This window comes from Triticum urartu, chromosome 2A (assembly GCF_056163025.1).
Source record: "Triticum urartu cultivar PI428250 chromosome 2A, HENAU_Tu73, whole genome shotgun sequence".
NCBI lineage: Eukaryota > Viridiplantae > Streptophyta > Magnoliopsida > Poales > Poaceae > Triticum > Triticum urartu.
Window position 1 is genome coordinate 371,746,650 of NC_141874.1, and position 6,948 is coordinate 371,753,597.

Below are 6,948 nucleotides of genomic sequence, written 5' to 3' on the forward strand. Positions count from 1 at the left end.
TATGTCGTAGGAGTTGGTTGACACAAGTGCTAGACCGGCAACACCTTCATCTTGAGTATCTTCGAAGTCGGAGTGATAACTTCTCTCGGAGTGGCTGTCGGAGTCGGAGCCGGATACCCATTTACCAACATGAGCTTGATGTCTTCGTCCTATGTAGCTCCTTGATGATTTTTCCTTCCTTTCCGAATCCTTGCTTCTCCGTGAGTATCTTCGTTCATAACGATCATCTCTACTCCTTCTCTCTCTTGGTGGTGATTCTTTGCTTCTTCTTCTTGGAGAATCTTCTCTTCTCTTGTAGGGAGCCGTACACTCATTGGAATAGTGTCCGGGTCTTCCACAATTGTAGCAGTTTCGCTCTCGACTAGAAGATCTTTTGTCATTGTAGGACCTTGACTTGAAGCTTCTATCTTTGTTTCTACTCTTGTAGAACTTGTTGAAGTTCTTCACCATTAAGCTCAATTCTTCATTGAAGTCGTGTTTCTCACTTGATGATGTAGGGGCTTCACATGAGGCTTTATAGGCACCACTTGATTTGTTGTGAAGTTCCTCTTTATCCTTAAGTGACATCTCATGAGCAATAATTCTTCCAATCACCTCCGTTGGCTTGAGATCTTTGTAATTGGGCATCATTTGGATCAATGTGCACACGGTATCATATTTTCCATCCAAGGCTCTTAGAATATTCTTGATGATGAATCTGTCGGTCATCTCTTCACTTCCTAAGCCGGCAGTCTCATTTGTGATGAGAGCAAGCCTAGAGTACATTTCAGCGACACCTCCACCATCCTTCATCTTGAACTTGTCAAGTTGGCTTTGAAGCACATCCAACTTGGATTCCTTGATGGAGTCGGTACCTTCGTGCATATCAATCAAAGTGTCCCAAATTTCCTTTGCATTCTCAAGACGGCTGATTTTGTTGAATTCTTCGGGGCACAATCCGTTGAAGAGAATATCACAAGCTTGAGCATTGTATTGCAACATCTTCAACTCATCCGTGGTAGCTTCACGGTTTGGTTCTCTCCCATCAAAGAAGTCACCTTGCAAACCAACACACACAATAGCCCAAACGGCGGGGTTATGTCCAAGAATATGCATTTTCATTTTATGCTTCCAACTAGCAAAGTTAGTACCATCAAAGTAAGGACCTCTACGGTGATAATTTCCCTCGCTAGACGCCATACTCTCCTAGGTTGTGAAACCAAGGCTATGACCACCAAAAGCTATGGAGATCAAGCAAATGGAGACCAAAGCTCTGATACCACTTGTAGGATCGAAAGTATGTCTAGAGGGGGGGTGATTAGACTACTTGACCAAATAAAAACTTAACCTTTTCCCAATTTTAGTTCTTGGCAGATTTTAGCTATTTTGGGACAAGTCAAGCAATCATCACACAATTCAAGCAAGCATGCAAAGAGTATATTGGCAGCGGAAAGTAAAGCATGCAACTTGCAAGAATGTAAAGGGAAGGGTTTGGAGAATTCAAACGCTATTGGAGACACGGATGTTTTTCCCGTGGTTCGGATAGGTGGTGCTATCCTACATCCACGTTGATGGAGACTTCAACCCACGAAGGGTAACGGTTGCGCGAGTCCACGGAGGGCTCCACCCACAAAGGGTAATGGTTGCGCGAGTCCACGGAGGGCTCCACCCACGAAGGGTCCACGAAGAAGCAACCACCCACGAAGGGTCCACGAAGAAGCAACCTTGTCTATCCCACCATGGCCATCGCCCACACAGGACTTGCCTCACTAGCGGTAGATCTTCACGAAGTAGGCGATCTCCTTTCCCTTACAAACTCCTTGGTTCAACTCCACAATCTTGTCGGAGGCTCCCAAGTGACACCTAGCCAATCTAGGAGACACCACTCTCCAAGAAGTAACAAATGGTGTGTAGGTAATGAACTCCTTGCTCTTGTGCTTCAAATGATAGTCTCCCCAACACTCAACTCTCTCTCATAGGATTTGGATTTGGTGGAAAGAAGGTTTGAGTGGAAAGCAACATGGGAAGGCTAGAGATCAAGATTCATATGGTAGGAATGGAATATCTTGGTCTCAACACATGAGTAGGTGGTTCTCTCTCAGAACATATGAGTTGGAATGGTGTGTGTGTTCTGATGGCTCTCTCATCGAATGAGGAGGAGGTGGAGGGGTATATATAGCCTCCACACAAAATCCAACCGTTACACAGTTTTCCAATCTCGGTGGGACCGAATCAATAAGCTCGGTCGGACCGAAAATGTAAACCTAGTGACCGTTAGTGATTTTCGGTGGGACTGACATGCAACTCGGTAGGACCGATATGGTTAGGGTTTGGGCATAACGTAATCTCGGTGAGACCGATTACACAAACTCGGTGAGACCGAATTTGGTAATTAGCTAACCAGAGAGTTGGTCAGGCAAACTCGGTGGGACCGATTTGCTCTTTCGATGAGACCGAGTGGAACTCGGTGAGACCGAAAAGTTACAAAGGGGAAACACTAAGTTTACATTGCAATCTCGGTGGGACCGATTCGCTCTTTCGGTGAGACCGAAAAGTTACGAAAGGGAAATAGAGACTTTGCAACCCCGTCTCGGTGAGACCGAGATCCTTATCGGTAGAACCGAATTGCTAGGGTTTGGCAGTGGCTTATGACAAGTGAAACTCGGTGGCGCCGGATAGGAAGAATCGGTGGGACCAAGTTTGGCTTAGGGTTTAGGTCATATGTGGATATGGGAAAGTAGTTGAGGGTTTTGGAGCATATCACCAAGCACATGAAGCAAGAGGCTCATTAAGCAACACCTCATCCCTCCTTAATAGTATTGGCTTTCCTAAAGACTCAATGTGATCTTGGATCACTAAAATATAAAATGAAGAGTCTTGAGCTTTTGAGCTTGAGCTAATCCTTTGTCCTTAGCATTTTGAGGGTTCCACTTTCACATCCATGCCATGCCAATCATTGAGCTTTCCTGAAATAATCATCTTGGAATAGCATTAGCTCAATGAGCTATATGTTGTTATGAATTACCAAAACCACCTAGGGATAGTTGCACTTTCAACCGCCACGCGTCAACCGAGGTCACAGGCTTTTGGGGCCCGTGGTTCTCTGAACTTGAATCTTGGCTTCGCCGCGAAGCCAAGCCCGAGCGCCCCTTTGGCCCGGGGGCTACTGTCGGCGTTCTGGGAACGGGGGTCCCCAAAGTTGCCCGCCTGCGGCCCGCGGCATGGCTGTGCCAGCAGGCTGTACGGCCCGTCCTCGCCAACAAAGCATCCAAGACCCTCGCAAGGGGCCAAGCCTCGTGAGGCGGACGACGCAAGACCTCCCCTGGAGTGGCCTAGCTAGGCAGGCTCACGAGGAGCGGAGATATCAAGGCAGGGTAAACCTCATGAGGCTCTCGTGACGTGAGCCATGACGATCGGCACCAGGCGGGCACCAGGCGGGCGCCAGCGCGCGCAGCGTCCCTGTTTCCTCTTTGGTGCAAAGGGGGCAAGCGCAGCCATGGAGTACCGAGGCCTCAGGCAAAGGTTGCCATTCCGGTGCAACAATACCAAGACCATGGATAGCAAGACGAAGGTCACCGTGGAGCCCTGAACATCGTCACCACCAAAGCTTTGTGCAGGCGAAGACTACTTTTGTCAGGATAGCTTGTACTAGCTGTCCCCCTTCAAATTAGCCCGCCATTGTTGGCTCCCTTCCCTCTCAATATTTGGGAAGAGGACTAGGGCCTCTATAAATAGGACTAGGCACCACAGCGGAGGGGGGATTACCTCATCTGAGCGAGGGGGAGACATCATCTTAGCTAGAGGAGGGAGACCACCCCACACACACAAGGTCGCCCACGCAAGAACACCTAAACCTCAACGTCAAGAGGTTGTTCCCCCCTTGTATTGTTCATCATCAACCCAAGAGGCAATCCACCACCGTACTGGAGTAGGGTATTACACCACAATGATGGCCCGAACTAGTATAAACCCCGTGTCCTTCTGTGTTGTGAGTTCGTCGAGTTCGTCCGCAAGATCTTAGCGAGCTAGAGCGTTGATCGGTTGGAGGGAAAGTCTTCACGCGCCCCCCAGTGTTCGAACCTTAAGGGTTTGCTGGAACCCCACATCCCGACAGTAGTCCTTAGTGTTCTACGTCGACAGGGCCCGACCCCGCACATACCTCAGCTGCCGTTTGGCCATCCGGATCACCAGGACGGACAAAGGGGTGAGGGGATACGTGGCCAGTTAGGCTCCTGAGTCGCGATGCTCAGGAGTCCCCCTTGACTCTAAAACAGACCATCATACCTGCCCTTGCCGAGGTTCCACTCGGGAGGGGTGCGCGACGACCAGGTCCGAGGGACCTGGCAGGGCGGCGTACGCTAGGCGAGGCCTGAGCGCAGCCCCCATGCCCAACCCCCTCACGCGACTCTCCCGATGGGAAAGCGTTGCGGTGAGGCTGGACACTGAGTCGGGTAGCTCCCTGAGGTTGGTACGGCCATGGGGCCGCCCTCAGTTGTTTATCACCAGCGCGGAGCATAGCGCTTCCACACTTGCACATGCATAGCCGCTCCTCAACCGTGTCGACTTCCAGCGCGGAGCATGGTGCTTCCACCGGTGCGTGGGTGAGGGCTCCCTCTGAGTGGAGCCCCCGGGGCGTGTACAACCCCGCCCTGACACGTGGCTTGCACGGCAGGGCTAGACGAGGTGTGTCCGGGCACCCGTGAGTAAGCGCGGGACTCACGAGGCCCTATCTCAAGGCGGGTTGCGCCTGGTCTTGGTTCTTGATAGCTTCAGCGGTCCTGTAAGATGGTTAGGTAACCTGCGCTGGACAAATTTCCTGAGGCGGTCACATAAGAAGGCCGGACACCAACGACCCCAGGAGGTGACGTGAACGGGGCCGGCTCACCAGACAGAGCTCAGTCATTGGGTTTATCGATGCTGCAGGGACGAACCTGAGCACAGACGTCGTGCCTAGCCAACTCATGCGAGGGATCCTAAAGAAAGACAAGTGGTGCGCGGCTCCCGTGGTAACAACGGCGGTCGTGGGTGGGGTATCGAATTACCAGATAAGTAGGTGATAGTCATAAAACGACTCAAGCGGAGAGGCAGGTTAGCTCAGATAGATGCAAGAACGATACATGCCACTGGGACGGACCCGAGCGGCTTGGGGGTGATACAGCTCGAGGGGCGCCCCCAGCAGGATAAGATGAAGATGCAAAAAGGATACACGTCGCAGGGACAGACCCGTACGACTTGGGGATAATGCAGCATGAGGGGCACCCGCAACTGGATGAACTGGAAAGAGTCACCTGATAACGCCGCTGGAGTGATGTTGGAGTAGCCGATGATGCATGCCGAAGAGTCGTTCCTTACAAGCCGCGAGGGCCCTGAGCCTCAGGAGGCTCCAGGGGCTTGGGTGGTTCCTTGAGAATCGTTGCCATGTCCTCCAGGACGGCGTGGTGCCTGGCCTCCTGAGCCGCCAGGATGCTCCGCAGGTGGCGCTAGAAGGTGACGACCGCATTCGGCAAGCCAAACGGCTTGCGAACGTAGCTGTGAGGTGGAACCTCGCATTGACCAACGCACGAAGGCCAGAAGCGCTGCTGAGATGCGGCCCTGTTGAGCCCTGGAATGTCGATGCAGACGCATAGCCCGTCGCCCTCGCCAGGGTGGGGAGCTACGCCAGGTGGTGGGTGGCGGTCTCCACGTATGGTCCTTGCCTCTTGAAGCCCCTGGGTCTCCTTGACGATGAACTCCTGAGCACCGGGCGCTCCTCGCCCAGAGTCCTTCTGAGGGAAACGAGCGGCAAAGCACGCCTCCACATGGTGCCCGAGAGCCTCCCTCATGATGTTGGCTAGGTCCGAGGCCCTCCAAAAGAGAGCCCCCGAGCCTTGCCCGAGGAGGGCGCCGGGTATGCCTTCCTATGCGAGGGAGGGAGGCGCCCCAGCTATGGGCGCAGGTCCTGAGGTGGTACCGTTGGAGACGCCGCTCTCCTGAGGCCCTGGGAGGAGTAGCTGATGAAGCTATGTACCTAGGGTAGGGTCATGGATCTGCTCAAGATACCCTCCCCAAGGACATCCCTAAAGGTTCCAGGAGCATTCGAAGAAAAATCATCATCCACTCGACCATGAAGCCATGTTCCACTCGACAGTCTTGAAGACACTCGACCGAACGGACAACCACTCGACTACCAGAAGATCTAGAGCCACTCCACTCTGAAACGGTCAGGATTTAAGTCATAGCTTTAATGGGCATTATGTACTTTTATTACAAGCGTTACCAGTAACGCCTCCATCTTTATGTACCTTAAACCCTTTGTAACTAAGGGCGGGAAGGGTCTGGCGAACTCTATATAAGCCACCCCCTCCTCAGGGACAAGGGTTCGCACCCCCTGTAATACACACGCATATAATCCAGTCGACCGCCTCCGGGCTCTGTGACGTAGGGCTGTTACTTCCTTCGAGAAGGGCCTGAACTCGTAAAACTCATGTGTACAACTCCTCGATAGCTAGGATCTTGCCTCTACATTCCTACCCCCCATTCTACTGTCAGACTTAGAACCATGACAGTTAGCGCCCACCTTGGGGAAGGTGTCTTAGCGACTTGTTGGAGAAGTTGCAATTTTTCCGACCCCCTTCGTCATGGTTTCAGGCGGAGGTTTGGCTGAGGGCCGTGAGATCCGTCTCGGCGCGCTCGTGTTTGTCACCAACGACTCCGCTTGGCTTCAGGAGGCTCCACTCGACGTCGATGCACTCCCCGTCCGCGGGGCAACACACTTTCGAGCATGCGTTCACGGCATCCTCCTGCGGCAGCCGTCGACCCAGTATCGGCCGGCTCCTGTAGCTTCCCCCTCCCTGCGGCCCGCCGGAGCAAACGTTCCGGTCGATCGAGGCTTCAGCGGTGGGTGAAGCATGCGATGGCTCGCCAGTCGGCCACCCCAAATCGCGGCAATCGAGCCCGACGAAACCCTCTACGGCCTGTTCGATCTGTCAA